Source organism: Triturus cristatus, chromosome 1_2, assembly GCF_964204655.1.
Source record: "Triturus cristatus chromosome 1_2, aTriCri1.1, whole genome shotgun sequence".
Classification (NCBI taxonomy): Eukaryota; Metazoa; Chordata; class Amphibia; order Caudata; family Salamandridae; genus Triturus; species Triturus cristatus.
In genome coordinates this window covers 841734956-841754166 of record NC_140580.1, presented here as the reverse complement: position 1 = coordinate 841754166, position 19211 = coordinate 841734956, and the positions used below count along the sequence as shown (strand labels likewise).

General features: G+C 41.2%; 1 long non-coding RNA gene across 1 annotated transcript in view; it reads right to left on the bottom strand.

Annotated features, from left to right (window-relative positions):
- The window catches only part of LOC146868124 (uncharacterized), a 55667-nt gene that overhangs the window by 19924 nt on the left and 16532 nt on the right, over nt 1-19211 (bottom strand). The window contains exon 2 of the long non-coding RNA XR_014962417.1: nt 6157-6289. This is a non-coding gene — a long non-coding RNA (uncharacterized LOC146868124). The remainder of the gene's footprint in view (nt 1-6156; nt 6290-19211) is intronic.

The window sequence follows — 19211 nt, the reverse complement described above, 5'->3', positions numbered from 1 at the left end:
ACCCGTCTCGTGGGTCTTTAGGCGATACACCCATCGTTGTTCACGTTCTAGAAGTTTTTGCTGCAAGTTATTACCCAACGTGGTAACCTTTTCTAATACTGTCCACTTCAGCTCTGTGTCCTTATGTGTTTTCTCTTGATAATGGGCAGTAAGCCTTGTGGCTGTGACAGATCTGCGTATAGTGCTTCTGTGTTCGCTAATGCGGACTTTGATCATACGACTTGTCATACCAATGTACATGAGTCTGCAGGGGCATTTTATCATGTAGACTACAGACTCGGAGTTACAATTGGTGTGCGATCTCTGCTCCCATGGAAAATTAAGTCCCAGTTCCAAAGTTTTAGTGTGTTCAGTGAAGGGGCAGGCCACACATGACCCACACGGATAGTGTCCCATTACTGGTGGTAATCCCCATAGTGTCTGTTGATTAGTTTGTTTAGGGATGAAGGAGTTAGTGTGTACCAGTGCATTTCTCAAATTGGAATTTTTTCTAAATGAGAACATGGGTTTTTCAAAGGATAGCCTGTTCGATGTCAATATTGACCATTTCTTATTTATTATTTTTTTCAGGTCATTGGATGATGAGTTATATGTTGTTACACATATAAGTTGGTCTGATTGTTCCTTAGTGTGTGTCTCTAACAGTGCTTCCCTTGGTGTGTTGCGTGCTCTTTTGTTAGCCCTTTGTATGATTTTGTTCGGGTACATCTTCTGTTGTAATTTTTCGCTCAGAATGGTTGCCTCTTTTTTGTATGTTTGAAGGTTGGAACAGTTCCTACGAATCCTCAAGAATTGGCCTACTGGTAAATTCTCTCTTAAGGATCGTGGGTGGGCACTATCAAATCTCAATAGACTGTTCCTGTCCGTTGGCTTTGTATATAGCGAACTTTCCAGTGTGCCATCTTTAGCTGTGAACGTAACATCTAAGAACGAGATACTTTCTTTGTTTACATTCATAGTGAAGTGGAGATGTGGGTTTAGGGAATTAATCCACATTTTGAAGTTCTCAAGACTGGTTAGATCACCTCTCCAGATCATGAGGACATCATCGATGTACCTATACCATTTACAGATATGTATACTGTATGGATTTTGAGTCCAGATGTGAAGGTCCTCAAAATAACTGACGTACAGGCATGCCAGACTAGGGGCAAATGTGCTCCCCATCGATGTCCCATGTATTTGTAAGTATAGTTGATCTTCAAAGGTGAAAAAGTTCTCTGTCAATGCCAAGTGTATGAGGGTGATCACCCAGTCAATGGGTGCTGCCCATCCCCAATCTTCCTTCCTGAGTATCTCTTGGATCACTCTGATGCTTTCCGCCTGAGGTATGTTTGTGTATAACGCTTCTACGTCTAAACATACCAACAGATTAACGGCTGGATCGTATTCAACCTGTGTCAAGAGATTAAAGAGGTGTTTGGTGTCTTGAACATATGATCTAATCTTCTTGACCAAGGGACGTAAGAACCAGTCAGTATATTTTGACAGAGGTTCCAGAATGGAACCTATCCCTGAGACGATAGATCTCCCCGGGGGAGGGTTCTTCCCTTTGTGTATTTTAGGGATGGTATAGAACAAGGGAATTCTGGGGTTCTCCTGGTTCAGAAATTCATGTTCTTTCTTCGTAATCCATTCTTTTGTTAGGGCATCAGTTGTTAGTGTCATGATAGTTGTTTTTATCCGTTGTGTGGGATCCCGGTTGATTTTTTTGTAGTATTTCGTATCAGCCAGTAGATTCAGACATGCTGTTCTGTAAGCATTAGTACTTTGTATCACGGTAGCCCCGCCCTTATCCGCTGGTTTGATGATAATGTCCGTTCTTGATTGTAGGGTGGTTAGAGCTGCACGTTCTTTTTTGCTCAGATTGTTAAATCCGTTTCTTTTGGGTTGAAGTAATTCAACTTCTTTGCTGACTGCTTCCTCAAAGGATAATACTTCCGGAGGCATCGTGTTGGTGGGGGGGAGAAAAGAAGATTTTGGTCTTAACCCCGTGTAATTGTTGTCTTCAGCTGGTCTTTCTTTGTCTTGAAAGAAGGTTTTTAATCGTATTTTTCGAAAGAATTCCCCTAACTCGCATCGCAGACGGAATTTGTCCAGATAAGTAGTGGGAACGAATCCGAGGCCTTTATTCAGAATCGTTTGCTCGTCTGTGGTGAGGATGACATCCGTAAGGTTTACAATTAGTCCCTCGTGTTGCTTGTACTCGGCTGTTGTTCCCTGCTGCTGCTCCTGGTATTGATTGAGCTCCGTTCTTCTTCCCACTGGATTCGTTTTCCCCTTCTTCCTCGTCTCCCTCTTCTTCCGCCCTGACCTAAAAAATGTTGGTTGAAGTCCGGCTGGTAGTATGGTCCTGTTGGGAATTGAGGGGGGCCCTGATATTGGACTGGTCCAAAAGGGCCTGGCCAAGGAAACATCTGTTGATGTCCGTATCTTGGGTTGTAGTTACCCCTGCGGGGTCTTCTTGCCCTGCCACGCCAGCTCTTATTTGACCCATCACTCGACCAGTCATCATACTCTGAATCAGATGATCCTGTTTGTTCACTTCTTGTGGATCCTGAGTCAGATGGGACTTGGCTTTTATAGTCATCTTTAATATAAGGATATACCTTCTCATGGCTGAATTTCTTCAGATCTTTCTGCAGTTTGTTTATCTTATTTTGCATCAGATACTCTTTATGTTCATTTACTTCTTTGTTTACTTCTTCGAGTTTCTTTTTATAGAGAGTTAACTTGATCTCTGTCAGTAAAGAGTCCTCACTGATCTTTATTTTTATCAGTAGGGCCTCTGACAGACGTTTGGCTGTGTTGATTATTAAAATAAGCCAATCACGTGAGCATCTCCAAGCAATAAGAGACCATTCTTTTTTAAATTGGGGATCATCAAGGAAGATTCTTGGGGCGTTAGTCACCAGTAAGCCCGTAGGTGCCACATTACCACGGAGATATTCCGTCATTATTGCCCCGTGTAGCAATATTTTCATCTGACATCGTTTTAATTCTTTCAGCTCATCCCAGTTTTGAGCTTGGGTCAAAGTCTGGTTAATATTAGTGTCTGACAACAATGATGGACCCGCTAAGATTGCGGAAGCGTCTTCATCCGAAAAGCCAATACCGAATAGTTCGGCCATCCTGGGTATCCGGTGTATAAAGTATTATAAGGTGGGCAAGTGTATGTAGTGGGAGAAATAATGTGAGAACCTGCAAATCCACCGAAGTGATTCCCTTTGCAGATATTCTCTGTGTGGAAACCCTACAGCTGTGCGCTGCGCTAAACTTATTTTACACAGGGGCTATTTGAGAACAAAATTCTCGTGCCCAAAGGGTAGAGAGGATCTAGGTCAGAGTAACACCTCCCAATATCAATATTAACACAACAATATTTTACTCCAACTGACCATGTCGTGGTCTTTAATATTCCCTAAAGATGGATTTATTCGATGAGCTGGGGAACTTATAACTTCACCCCTAGGTGAGCAAGGAAGCAATTCCTTTTAGTTTTTATTACCCTCACACACCCTAGTGGTGTCATGCTTCATCATCGGGTCACCCCGACGCCTAAAAGTCGGGGTGGGCTCGACCACAGTGTTGGGAGCGCTTTGAAGAAGTTGCAAACCAGGGAGGCTATAAGATAAAAAACCTCAGGCAGATCCCCGGTTTCCCTTTATTCTTGGGTCTGTCTGGGTTGATTAAAAATAATAAGTAGGGTTATGTATAGGAATATTATGGTCCTATGACCCTAGTGCCAACATGTTTCAGTCCACTGTGGCCTTAAAGGTCCAGGACTTTCATCAGGGCAAATGTAACCACCCTGGGATACAGAAGGTGGAATTCCCTATTCTGTTTTATTAATGGACAAGGGTAGAGTAGCTACTCCTTGTATGGGAGACGGATTAAATAATCTGTCTTGCGTTATGAATCCATCTGTAAGAAAAAACACAAAGAAACACATATCCAATTCATATAAATCGGTTTTCATCAAGGTATTTCCATAGTGACGTGTTTCAATTTCGTGTTTGAAATCAAGAGCCACACCTATAAGTGCCTAGTGGTCAAAAGGCATAATAGTGTGCAGCTGTATCCAAGTCTGTGTCACTCACAATTAGTGGCTCTGTACAGTTAATTGGCGTGTCTGGTATATTGTGCGGTGGCGAATATGCTCGCATTCTATATAGAACCAATCCGTGACCGTGGATGCTATCAATGTAAAACAGACTCTCATAAAATACTCCCATACATACCTCACACACACCTTATCTGTGGTAAACCACAGTACTTAAAAACATGCGTGACTCTTAACCTCTATGGGTAACAGTGCAAGTAACATTCATTCCTGCATCCTTGCTTACCCGCATTTCGAACGGAATTCGTTTCTCAGGGGATGGAAGGGCTAATGGAGTAGCTCTGTAGTCACACCCTAACGTTAGCCCCAGGGAAAATATAAAGCGAACAGTTGTCACATGCTTATGAGGTTTAGGGCATCCGGGATCTAAAATCATTGATGCTAACTCTTTTTTTTCTATTTAAAGAGATTCATCCTAGTATAGTAGGATGAATCTCTTTAAATAGAAAAAAAAGAGTTAGCATCAATGATTTTAGATCCCGGATGCCCTAAACCTCATAAGCATGTGACAACTGTTCGCTTTATATTTTCCCTGGGGCTAACGTTAGGGTGTGACTACAGAGCTACTCCATTAGCCCTTCCATCCCCTGAGAAACGAATTCCGTTCGAAATGCGGGTAAGCAAGGATGCAGGAATGAATGTTACTTGCACTGTTACCCATAGAGGTTAAGAGTCACGCATGTTTTTAAGTACTGTGGTTTACCACAGATAAGGTGTGTGTGAGGTATGTATGGGAGTATTTTATGAGAGTCTGTTTTACATTGATAGCATCCACGGTCACGGATTGGTTCTATATAGAATGCGAGCATATTCGCCACCGCACAATATACCAGACACGCCAATTAACTGTACAGAGCCACTAATTGTGAGTGACACAGACTTGGATACAGCTGCACACTATTATGCCTTTTGACCACTAGGCACTTATAGGTGTGGCTCTTGATTTCAAACACGAAATTGAAACACGTCACTATGTTAATACCTTGATGAAAACCGATTTATATGAATTGGATATGTGTTTCTTTGTGTTTTTTCTTACAGATGGATTCATAACGCAAGACAGATTATTTAATCCGTCTCCCATACAAGGAGTAGCTACTCTACCCTTGTCCATTAATAAAACAGAATAGGGAATTCCACCTTCTGTATCCCAGGGTGGTTACATTTGCCCTGATGAAAGTCCTGGACCTTTAAGGCCACAGTGGACTGAAACATGTTGGCACTAGGGTCATAGGACCATAATATTCCTATACATAACCCTACTTATTATTTTTAATCAACCCAGACAGACCCAAGAATAAAGGGAAACCGGGGATCTGCCTGAGGTTTTTTATCTTATAGCCTCCCTGGTTTGCAACTTCTTCAAAGCGCTCCCAACACTGTGGTCGAGCCCACCCCGACTTTTAGGTGTCGGGGTGACCCGATGATGAAGCATGACACCACTAGGGTGTGTGAGGGTAATAAAAACTAAAAGGAATTGCTTCCTTGCTCACCTAGGGGTGAAGTTATAAGTTCCCCAGCTCATCGAATAAATCCATCTTTAGGGAATATTAAAGACCACGACATGGTCAGTTGGAGTAAAATATTGTTGTGTTAATATTGATATTGGGAGGTGTTACTCTGACCTAGATCCTCTCTACCCTTTGGGCACGAGAATTTTGTTCTCAAATAGCCCCTGTGTAAAATAAGGACAGAACACTATGTCAAATGTCACAAAAGTTAAATACAAACACATACATTCAAAAACTTAGCTTTGCTTTCCTATTGTGATCGGTGTAAGCCAACCCAGAACACTTCCCGGGTAAACTGTGTGTGAATATGAAAGTGGAGGCTAAAGGCTTGCATGATATTTCAGGCCAACATAACGAGTAAATAATATTATGTGTATCAACAAAATCCTGAATTGGATAAAATGGTTCTTATTGTGGTCAATGGGAGGAATCCTCTAGAAACTTCCAGAAGCTTCTAGAATCCAGGAGAAACTTTCTCAGTCGCAATCTTGGGTCCAAAAATATATAAATCCTCACCCTTACCTGCCATTCCTTGCTAGGCAATCAAGTCTGAGAGAGACTAGAGACGGCGACTAAATGTGACATCTAGAAGATTCAACCCATTTGCCTGATTCACCTTGCCACATCCAGTGGATCTCGGGCCATCAGGAACAATCTAGAAGAAAAGACAACAAAGAACAGATATTTTTAAAGCAAGTGCAAACTGTAAAAGCTGAGAGTTAATTGTGCAAATTCAAACCAAATACAATAATTTGGGTAATGCATTCTAGAGACCTGGAGCAGAGTACAGCGAACCGGTTCTAATAAAAAGCTGACTAAGAGGAAATGTTCAACTAAGACAATTTTTATAACAAGGTTGACAATGGATGATTTCAAGTATCTTTGTGAATAATCAGCAGGATGTTTAAGCTTGAGAAAAGACACTTAACCAACGTCATGAAAACTGAATCAAAGAGCTGGTTACCAAACTAAAACTGAACTATGGGAAAATTAGATAATACGAACAGTGTGGGATTCATTAATGTGTGACTAGGTAAATGTATGATAACAAATAGATGTTTCGATACTAAACCAAGATGTTTCTAATTATCCAGTTACATACCATCCCCGAAAGACGTGAAGAAGCAGACGTTTGATAGACCCTAAGATAGCCTATCTGGTCGTGATGGTTATGCCAGAGAAGTAGTCTTTCTTTTCTCACCGACCCCAACCTCCTGGTGTGCAAATCAACAGTAGGAAACCTAAGACTGCTCTCCCAGTTGTGCACAAAAGGGTGAAGGAGGACATGTATCACTCCCTCTGGGCCACAAATACAAGTTAGTGAACATTGAACAAACACGGATTAGAAATCATGATAGCGTCAAGGGTTTATACCAGCAGAGCTATCTGGGTAAATCATGCTCTTTTCTCAACTTTGAATAGAAGAGGAGAGCCATTAGTTTTGCAGGTATGGAGATGCAACTCTACTAAACTATAAATGACCTCATTACTCCAACATTTAAATGACTACAAAGTCTGCTAAACTCCACCTTGTGATGCCAATACAGGCTAAATAATCCAACCAAGAGATATCTACAAAAGCAGCCACACTCCAGCGTACGATGTCTGAAAAGTCTGCAAAAGTCTTCCAAAGGGCATCTGCAAAGTTAGCCTAACCTTGAGGTGTCTTCAAAATCAGTTAAATTACACCATTAAAGGCTTACAGATGGTGCTAAATTCCAGCATAAAAGGCCATAGTGGTTGCTAAATCCACCATAGGATGTGAACAAAGGTTTCTAATCAACCTGAGAAGTATGCCAATCCTGCTGAATGCCAACATGAAATCCACAAATGGTAGTAAACTCAATCCAAAAAGGAGGAATAACTTCACCATGAGTTCCCGACAAAGCCTCCAGAACAGATAGTGGGGTGAGCTGCTAAACTCCTTTGTGAAAACCAGCCCAGGTGCCACAAATTCATCCTGTAGTACTTGCTGCAAGTGTACGTTGAATTGAATTGAATTTAAAGTGCTGTGCTTTCCAGCAAGGGTAACTTCTATCGTGTGGCTAAAATGCATTTGACGTGCAGACTAGTTATTCATTACTCTATTAAGAAAATACCATAAAACCATGAGCCCAAGTTATTCATTGTACCTACCATCTGCAGTACCTAGAAACACATGAGACTCATACACTGTCAGTTATCGGCAACTGAAATTCCTTATGAAAACAGTGACCCTTGTGATTGAAATCCTGTATGATTACAAAAGCACTTGGCACCATACAAATGGCAGAAATTAGCTATTTGCATGCTGATAACATAATATATAAGTAATTGCCTTTTTGAATATTTTCTGTAGGTTATGTTAATGGACCTTGTAGACAGTACATATGCTAAAGCTGAAAACCAAGTCCTCAACCCTATCTTGTCAGAAATCCTGTACTGGTGTCACTGTAACTGTAATTCAAGTCACTGAGAGATATTCTATTTATTATTATTTTCCCTTTCAAAATGTATTTTTATGGGAGGCGCTCGGGAGCGCCAACAAGATGGACACCAGTCCGTAGCTCTTCGTCCGCCCTAGCCACCATTGTGAGATTTTCTGCGGATCCCCTTCTCCTGCTATATTATGGCAAGCGGTCCCGGCATCGGAGCAGTGAGGGAGTGGCTCGTGAGTTTATTTTTACCGCTTACTAGTCTTTTATGCCGCATTCTTGACTGCTGCTACTCCTCAAATGGCACCGGCTCAGCCGCTATTTTCTCCTGCAAATTAGATTTGACACATACCACGTCTATCTGTTCCTGCATTTTTCTACATCACTTTTCTCTGAATATTGATGTGTCATCTTTAAGGAGTTCTTTGACTGGGGCTCTTTGATTTGTAATGCTGCCATAATGACCATATTTATCAGTATATAATACATAATATTACGATGTACCGCTGCTGTGATTGCTCATGCATGGCTGTCCATGGTTGTCACAGCAGTTTGCAGTTCACCTCTCAGTTTAGGCTCTGTTTACAGATTTTGTTGACACGTTTGACGATCATTTACACCAGATATACTACTTTCATTATTTCCTGAGCAGCAAGTTATTCTGACTTCTTCATAATGGATAACCAGGTTCTCTCTACTTTTAAATATTTTGCTTCACCTGCCCCTATATCAATCCTCGTAAGGAATTGACTGGCAATGTTAATCAGGGGGCTAAGAAATATCCAGCTTCCCCTACAAAATCTCTGCTCTCTCTAACGTTGGAGGATATCATGGACAAAATTAAGAATTTAAAATGTTTTGTGGTGAAGACGACTGCAATCCTTAAACGAATTGAAGAAAATGGTCTACTTTGGGGTCCAGAATTTCAGAGGATGAACAGAGAATTAGTGACACGTTATGGCCAAACTTAATTTGTTGTCTGAAGAAATTCTGTCTCTTAAAAAGCAAACTGAAGATTTAAAAGACCGCATCAGACGGAATAACCTGATAATTTTTTGGATTCCATAAGGCACTGAAGGCTCTAACACAATAGCGTTTCTAATCATTTCTATTCTCAAAATTTTCACATTACATGATGTCAATATGCTCAACATACGATCCCATTGAGTTATTTCTACGTCTACTTCCAAGAACAATTTATTTCAATTGTCCAAGAGGTATCATTGCCTTCATCGTACAGTACTCAGATCTTATGAAGGTCCTCTAGGTTGCAAAGTAATGAAGACCAATGCTCTGGTCAGATCAGGAGATATTCTTCACTCAAGATAAGGCTCAATCAACTACTAATAGACTAAAGGAGTTTTGGGATTCGCACCCGGCTTTATGATAGATGAATGACAACTTTTGCCTCATCCACCCTTGTTTCTTCAAGATCACTTACGTATACTTTTGACAACACAGAGGATTTGAAAAAATGTGTCCACTTCCAATAAAGGGGAGGTGATGGATCCTGCCAAGATTTGATTACTCTTGTTGCAAATGGATTAGCTAAAGCCATTCTTTCTTATATCATTTCATTAATTGAACACATTTTTCTCCTTTATTATTTACTGATATTTAACATTTTATTTTTCCTTTATAGTTACATTATTTGTCCATGACAATTGGATTGCTGTGTTCTGTGTTTCCATGTCCTTCTGTTCTTTTTATGCATTTCGGATATTAATCTCAAAACTGTTATTTTTAATTCAACGCTTTTTTTGTTAAACACTGCACAAGGCACATTTGTCGAAGCTATGTTCTGCTTAATCCCTAAGAGTGCTCAAGACCTCTCTTTATGTCGAAATTACAGACCCATCTCCCTGATTACCATAGATTACAAGATCTTCACAAAAATCTTGGCTCTGTGTTTTAATCGAGTCATCCCTGATTTAATTGGAATGGAACAATCTGCATTTATTAAGGGTAGATCTATTACTGATAATTCTAGAACTTTTTTCAACATTATTCACCAGACATCCAAGTGTCACGACATTCATGCAGTCATCACACTTGACGCTGAAAAAGCCTTTCACCGTGTTCATTGGGATTTTATGCTCCCAGCATTGCAAAGGGGATGATGCAATGGCACAGTCTAACTCTCAAATTCTCAAATATATTAGTTTGCTCTATTCCACACCTACATAATCTCTAACCCTTGACTAATCTCTTTTAAAGGTAAATATTTCATTTCCTGAGAACTTTGGGAGCAATCGCACTCTATTTTGCAAATATATTGTATTTTGGATTTTATCAAGTTGTAAAATGAATATATGACTAAATATCAGCTTCAGAGTGCTATACCTATAACATTCAAAGATTTTCAGCACAATATTGATTTAAAAATACTGGGAAACAGAAATGTCTGAAATTAAATATTGTGACACACAAATATAGTAATACAGATATCGTTAACAAGAATATCATTTTTTTTAGGTAAGTAATATCATTGTTGATAAGATGTATGTTTTTATTAATGTTGACACTAATATAGTGTTTAACAATAGTGTTTTTGCATTATTTGAATGTGTTTTAGTTTATATAATCGTTTTATGTGTTATATATGAACTGTTTTTAAAAAAGCTTCAATTTTAAGTGATTTAGAATTTTTCATCATTTTTAATTATAACCAAGTTGTAGCAGGTTGTTGGATTTGTAGGGAGATAGGGTGGGTTGTTAATTAGGTAGAAAACAATTAATAATTATTTCATACATTTTATTTAATTATATGAATGATATTTATTATGTAATTTATGTAACACTGATTTATTTTCATTCTATGTTATTCATGGGCTGTTAGGTATGTGGGGGTATAAGATAGGAAGTTAATTAAGTACTAATTAATTAACAATGTATTATTAATTATTAATTAATTACTTAATTGTTTTAGAATTATGTAAAATATGGAATATTTATTTATTTTACTTATAGTTTAGTTGTGGGATGCTAGGTTTGTAGGCGTATAGGATGGGAAGTTAATTAAGTAATAATTAACTATTAATTATTATTTGTACATTTATTATTTAATTGTTTTTTATATGTACCAATGGCAAGCATATGCTCCAAATTAAAGATGTAAATTTCCATGTATTTACCACCAGATATGAGCAAACAAAATCACTCAAATCTGCCACTACAAACTCTCACAGAGACCGCTCACCTCTATCAGCCATCTCCTCTCCTATCAGAACCAACATTGCCAATGATAGTTTAGCAAAAATTCCCACAACTGTAGTGATGACCATGATAAATACAATCACCAAAGACATACCACCACAATTCTAATTCATGTCCTCTGTACTCAGGGCTTTAAGTGGGATGAAAAAAATGGGGGGTCTCTCAGCGGGACGTGGCTGATGTAATGCATGAGAAAAGTAAGCAGCAACTATGGCTTGTATATTATATTGAGAAAGCTTCCACTTAAAGCCCTGGTGACCCCACGACAATGTTGCTGCTCCTGAGTTTCAAAAAGATGCGGAAATCCAGAGAGAAAAAGACTATATTTAAAGGATTTCCCTTACCCTACAACGCTCACCTGGCATGACGTCATGGCGTAACTTCCCCACTAGTGAGAAGTGAGCAGTGTGAGCAGGCGCACACCGATGTGCCTGCTGTCACTGCAGTCCGGAAAAAAAACAGGGCACAAAATAGAGCCCGATAGAGACCCATTTCGAGCCCCCCTTTAAAAAACTGCCAGTGCTCAGCACCGGTGAGACCAGGCTCACTTAAAGCCCTGTCTGTACTTCTAACAACAACAGCTCTGCCAGTGATACTATATCAATGACTGATACTAATCTGAAGAATGATGGCAAGGTGGATTATTGGCTCAGATACGTAACTCAACTAACTCCACCATAGGTGTATCAGAGGCAACATCAGACAAAGATACAACAGAAAACCACCCACTGTATTTACACTGGAATCCATGATAGTGGCTCAGAGTCTTTGAACCAAGTGAAGATAGCACACTTGAGCCCAATATCACAGCTACCAAAGAACCATTTTTTACTACATTAATGCTCTGCTCTCCTCCAACTATGTCAGCAGTGCCTAATTTGAGCCAGGGGTTACAGGAGAGTCACGATGGCACTACTTTTTGAGACTGGAATTTAGTTTTCCTCATCAGACTTTGGCCCAGAGCAAGAGAGAGAAAAATACGCCTGGTGAAATAATAAGGAAGATAAAGACATAGAAACCATGACAACGAGAAAAAGAAGGGATGCAAAAGAACCTGCAAGAATGAATGAAATAAACAGCCAGGAAGTATCTGGTAGTCAATTTAAGAGGCATTAGATAGGATCAAGTCTACACAGCCTTGGTATTAGGCACCCTAATATTTAAAGAAAACTATTCATAATAACATGTGACAAATCATATGAGTTAGCGCCTTGACACCCTTGGGTGAATGTTTTTGCTCTTTATAAATTTATTTTTCATTTCATTTTTCATATGGCATGAGGATTTTATGCCGCATTTATTATGCTGACTGATATTTCGCCGCCTGCACAACAGTGCCTAAATAAACAGCGCTAGAGTTGTAGGTGGTGAAATACTGGTGGGCAGGGTGGGCAGGGCAGCGGATATACCAGGGGGGCACCCCTGGAAAAAACACTGCAATTTCTGTGGGGCGCACACCTGGCATCCAGAGTGTGTCGATGTTAACCCCAGATTGAAATGTCCACAAATTAAATCACAGACATCTGCTGCTCCTCCAGGTATAGTCCATAGCAGCGACGACCTTCAAACATAAAACCAGAAGATCAGCATATTCCCCTACCAGGATAACACCCTATGCATCATGATACTCCTTAGGACCCATCTCTAAAACTGACTTAAAATTAGCCCTATCACACACCCAGGCTCCAGCCTAGTCCTCAGACCCCATCTCACCTTCCCTTGTCCAAACACATGATGGATGCCCTCACACCCATATGGCTGGAAATTATTTCACTTCCTCCTTTGCATGAGGCAATATTCCCAAAACCGTCAAGTGGGCTATATTTCCCTTCTACCAAAAAACTTAATGCAGACCCGGTAAGTCTTGATAATTAGTAACTCATCCCAGGACTAGCAATCTCCCTTAAATTCATGGAGAAATGTGGTGGCTCTCAGTTGGAAACTTTTACTACTGCAAACCGCCTAATTGGGATGTACCTTTCTGAATTTAGATCTGATCACAGCACAGAAACCTCCATGGTTAAAAGAACTTACCTCCCTTTCATGAGGGAAAACACAGTGTGTAGTCAGTGCTAAATTTGTAAAGGAATATTTACCAGTGCCCAAAGTTTAGTTCAGAATCCCGTGGCCTGCAATATCAAAAGAGTGCTGAATGCCAAGGCTGCTATGTCTTGATTCCACCTCATTGTAGTGTATTGTAATTGCATTTATATAGTGCTTACTACCCCTGACGAGGCGTTGAACCACTTTTTTGGCGAGTAGCACCCTACTCCGGAACCCATAAAGTATTAGTGGTGAATTAGTATAGTGAAATATGAAATTAATTTGAGTGGTGGACAAGTTAGTCTGTTATTTGGATTGGACAGGTTAGTAGAGGGATAGAAGAGGGAATGATTTAGAAATATTTTTTGTTTGTTTGTTTTGGAGCTCATAGCAGTAGGGGGAGGCTTTGGATGAGTAAAAGGGAGGTGGAAGAGTCAAAGGGAAGGGTTTAGAAAGGCTTGTTTTGGGGAATCGGAATAGTAAAAGAAGTATGAGATGATGCAAGGAGGGGTAGAGTAGGAAGGAGTCTCGAAAGGTGTTGCAGGGATTCTGCTCATGCACAGAACTATGCGCAGGAAACCAGGACCTCAGTGAATTGCGGTGTACCAAAAACTCAACTCAGTACCCGGAACCCCTATCCGACTAGCATCAGTGTCTCATTCGCTCTCCGTATCATCTCGAAGCTACCAATGATTAGACAACCCAGAACATGCGACTTAGAGTATTCTCAGGAATGGTGGGAATCAGAAATACCTGTTCGTTATTATTCTCATATCAGTCCACAACAAGAGTAATCGGAGACATAGTAAAATTTAAAATGTTTCTTTTATAAACTACGTGTCCTAAGATGCGGAACTTTGGCTAACATAAGCAGACAAATGATTAAGAATAAAACCATCAGCATTGTTACAATACCATAGAAAATGAAGGGAGAAATCATGTTACAAATGATAGTGGAATAAAACCATCCTCCCTTCACTAGTAAGCTAGTATTATTATACTAATAGAAGGTCTCTAGGTTTGAATGGGGAACCTCATACCGTAAAGATCAGCTTAGGTGAACCACATCACAGGACCAGCTTTACTCTGTGTCTGGAAAAAGTCTTCTCCAAAGTGTGTCTCATGCATGCAAACTGCACTATTAACCCCTTCTGTGCCACGCCCTTTCCCCCTCCTGTGCCGGGCGTTTTATTAGTGGGTGGGGTTCATGACGAGATAGTCTCGTCATGGGCACAGCGCGACCGTGCTCCATGACGAGACTATCTCGTCATGGGCACTGAAGAGGTTAAAGGCGCTCGAATTTCAGATATTTGCAGCTGGTTGTGTGTTATGGCTAGAGCGTGGGACGATCAACCTGAATTCAAAAGCATACATTGTTTGTTAGCCCTGACAGTGTCTGCACACAATGTTCAGACCAAGGTCACGGTGTACATCTAGGGATATGAACAACAGACCGTTCTCGTGTGAAGAAAAGGCAAGCAAGCAATTTTCATATAATAACATCTATCAGCAGTGTCGTGTGCAAAAGCAGCAAAAGTTGCAAGATGGCGTTTTAACTTCTAAGCCGCTTATGCCAACATAGCAATGTGTGTACCTGAACCTCCGTCTCCACTACAAAGGGTTATTTTGGGGATCATAGTATTGGTATGGGGCTTGGGATGAATGAAAGAGTGGAGGTAGAGGATATATTGATAGAGGTATTGATCCCAGGGCTTGGGCGTGCTGCCGAGCTCTTTGCCAGGGCCGGTTTTCGGCTTCTTTTGTTACAGGGACGATTTTGCAACTATGCTGCAAAAACAGCCCTGTAACAAAAACGGCCCCCAGGGGCCCAAAACCGGCCCCCACCTATGCGGCCCACCGGGGGATTGCCCGGTGCCCGCTACGGCCAGTCCGGCCCTGTTTGAGATGAGTCAGAGAATTGAGGTAGAAGCTATATTGAAAGCGGTATGGGGTGAAAAATAGGATAGTGCATTGGATATGCTGAAATAGAAGTAAAGTAATAAATATATAGATCCATAAGTTCATGGAAGGTATATAGATGCATAAAGGAAGGTAGTATATGTAGATTAAAGATGCAAAAGATGCATTAAATAAACTCCAGCTTTCAAGTGCTGTACTTTATATTAATTTTATTGTATGCATCTTTACTCCACCAGCACACTCCATGCCTCTTTATCTCGCTCTTTTAGCTTATTAATCATAGCTGCTTTTTAGTTGCCACTGGTTTTCCATCATACTCTTCCCTCTTATTCTCCCCGTTTGTGTTTTTCTTTCTCTTGCACTGGATCGAATTGTTGAGAATAAATGAGCGAAAAAAAGAGTGTCTTTGGGTCCCACCTCCAACCACTAGCTCAAATTAAGCACTGTGTGTACTCCGCTACAATTTGCATCATTCAATAATATTGATCAATACATCCTCCTACGCACCTTATATAACAGGATGGGCACTATAGGTACAGTACCAAACTGGTTATACGTGTCTGACAGAACACTACTTTTTAAAACCCATAACTCTGCACAAGCTTCAAATCTGAAATACCACAATAATTCATCCTTGAATACATGGTCATATCCCTAATTTTACCTCTTTAAAACATACAAGAATGTAATAGTCAAGCAGAAACAGCACTTTGTGAAGCAAATCTATTCTATTCGCGAAAGCTCCCTGCAACAAAAAGAGTCCATTCTCAAACGCACCTTCTCAGGGAACCTTACCAAGGTCTGGAGTGTCCTTCTGATCCGTGTAAACACGCTCTGTCCTCTCCTCTAACCTTTAATATAAAGAGCTCTGTCACCCACAGGGGTCTAGCAGTACTATATCAAAAGTTATTAAATAATAAAACCCTCTCACCAGCCCTGTGTCCAGTTTAATTTACCACTTTCTCATGCTGGAACAAAGAACAACAGCGGTCATTGTTGCTGCCCCATGAATGCAAATACCAAGGGGGCAGCTCAGCAGAAAATAAACTACCGCCTGCCAATGACACAATAAAACATATTACGGGGGTGTACCTGTGACGTTTTCTCCTGAGCCCCGCTGCTTCTCTTTTCTCAAGGACAGGTCCTTTTAGCGTATGGCTGTATTTTGCACCGTGCATGTGATTTGGGGTTCAGACCTCGTTCTTTCAAGAATGCTCATGGGAGGGGGTTCAATCTTGGGCAATACTTGTGTGGGTATGAGTGGCGGGGGGGGGGGGGGGGCTCTGACTTTCTCCCCGACTTCCCATGCACTACTGTGTGCTTCAAAGTAGGTGACGAGGACCCTTCAGACGTGCTAGCAAAATCCAAAATTCAAATGAATTGTACTGGTTTGACAAGAGCCCAGTACTGCCAAAGCTCATCCATGCCACGCACTCAATGTGAAAACACAGGACGGATGCATCGGTCCTTTTCTGTTTTGACACAAAGGTAAAAACAAGCACTAAGATGGTTTTTTAAATAATTGCCTGAGGTTACGCTTCGTGAGTAAGTTACTGACACCATGTTATATGTCAGTTAGCTCTTTAAATTGCCTCTTTGTTCCCCTGAGAATGGAATGCAGTTTTACTTCTTTGCTTTTTCTTGTGAATTGTACTGTCCTTATCAAAGACCGTCAGAGTGTGTTTGTCCGAGTCAGTGCGCTTTGTACAGTGTGGGAGGAAATGCTTCGGTGTCTGCCTTTCCCTTGTCTCGCTCTTGCAGAGTCTGGTCTCTCATATAAACAATGTGAAAACAGCAGGACGGATGCATTGGTCCTTTTCTGTTTTGACACAGAGGTATAAACAAGCATAGATATGGTTTTAAAATAATTGCCTGAGGTTACACTTCATGTATGACCTACATGCTGGATGTTAAGTGTCAGGCAGGCAGCTATTTAAATCGCCTCTTTGTTCCCCTGAGAGTGGAATGCAGTTTTACTCATTCTCAGTTTCTTGTGCATCCTACTTTACTTACCAAACAACTTCAGAAAGAATGTTTCTCTGAGTCAGTGCGCTTTGTACTGTGTGGGAGGAAATGCATCAGTTTCTGCTTTTCCCTTGTCAGCTAAGGGCAGAGTGTGGCCTCTCTGGGGTCCCTCTTGTGTTAATGTCTACCTGTTCCAGTCTGCAGTCTGTGGTCCCTCTGTCCGCATCTCTTGAGTGTCTGTCTGTGGTATCCAACCCTCACAGATGTGAGATAGCCTGCTTGGCTCTCCATGCCACTGAAGTCAAGATATCCTGGCTGATGAGGGGTGAAACCCCGAAACCGGTCCTAGGATGCTTGTTTCCAGACCAGGGAGGACCTGGCCTGGCAGTTCGGGCTGGACTGTTCCCATTGGGTGCAGGGTCAAGGCTGATTTGCATATTGCTGGATTCAAACTGGAAAGGCATGGTGAGCAAAAAACGATGGATTTAGGCCCAGATCTCTGCACCGGGGTGAACGTATGACATTGTTCTGAATTTTGTCCATCAATTGTTCTTTTGGCTTTAGTTCCTGGGCACAGATGTACAACACTGGGCCCCGTGTTCCCTCTAGCTGCCCTTCCCAGAGAGAGGTACATTTGCCTTTCAGGGCTTGCTGTAGTATTTGAGTCTGATGTCCTCCTGTGAAGTGGCAGTGATGCAAACAGCCATGTGGATGATGTCCTCATAGCCTGGAGCGGGTCCTAAGTAGAACCCTAGAATACTGTGGGACAACTTTAGTTTTTGTTCACTGACAGTGTCATGTGTTTGTGTTACGTTCATTGCTTATGCAGAACTGCTAGAAAATATTTGTGTGCGTGTTTATTCCTGTCTTGGTAGTTTTGAGTCGCTGTTGGTCACTAGCCATCACCCATCTGGATAACTGGTAGAATTTTACTGTGAAATACTTTTTTGATTGTTTTATTGGAAGAATAAATCTTCACAGTGGTTTCTATATAGTGCAAAAAACATGCCATGTTTTCCCATACGTATGTATGCCTATGTCAGTATAATAATGAACAACTAGAATTTATTTGATTGATTCTGAGCCCTAAATGTAGTTTTTTTTTCAGGGTAACCTGCAAACCCTTGTTTCACAGCAGGTTGCTGGGAGATCCAGGTTCCTTTGCTGGTCTTCCAGAGTGGGAGTCTATGTCACCAGTTCATTGTCGTGAAACAGACATGTTATTTATCTGCGTTGCGCCTGTAGCCGTGGGTTGGAGACCTTCTCAAGCGGGTTGGCACTGAAGTGTATGCTTAACAGCTTTTTACTGATGTTGCCCCACTGCCTTAGTCCCCACTTCAGTTTACAAGCACCAGTGGGCCTGTAGCTGATCATCTGCTTCCAATTCAGAGATGAATACATTGATTTTATGATTTCATTGCTTGTTCCAGATATCCCAGTTTTTACACGTTTGTTGCACATTGTCTTTAAGGCAAAGATATGGGCACACAGCCAGTTTATTTGTGGTACAAACCATGAGCGCGGAAACTTTTATGTCTGATCTATGCCAAGAGATTTTCAGATGATGAATCGACACTCTCTTCTGCTCCATCAGCAGCTCGTAGAGGGACACGTCATGGCTGAAAGAGCTCTTTAGCCAGACCTAATTGTGAACTCCATTCTTACCATGCTTCTGTCGTGATTTTGGTGTATAGGTACTTTGAGTGAGAGCAAGTACAGATACATGACCAGGGCTTCTGGGCGACCTTGGGGTCCTTGTCAGTGTTCTGCAGGTATTCAGTAGGTTACTTCGTATAATATTCTGTATGCTTATCAATGGGGAGTCGGGGTAGCTTTTAGGGCTTTGGGGGAATCGGGGTACTTTTTGGGGTCGGGTCGTTTTTAGAGCTGGGGCGGGTTCGTTTTTAGGTCTCAAGGGAGGGCGGAATAGTTTTTAGGGCTCGGGGCAGGGTAGTTTTTATGGATTGGGGTGGTTAGGGCAGATTTTAGGGCTCAGGACGAGGGTGTGAACTTTACCAC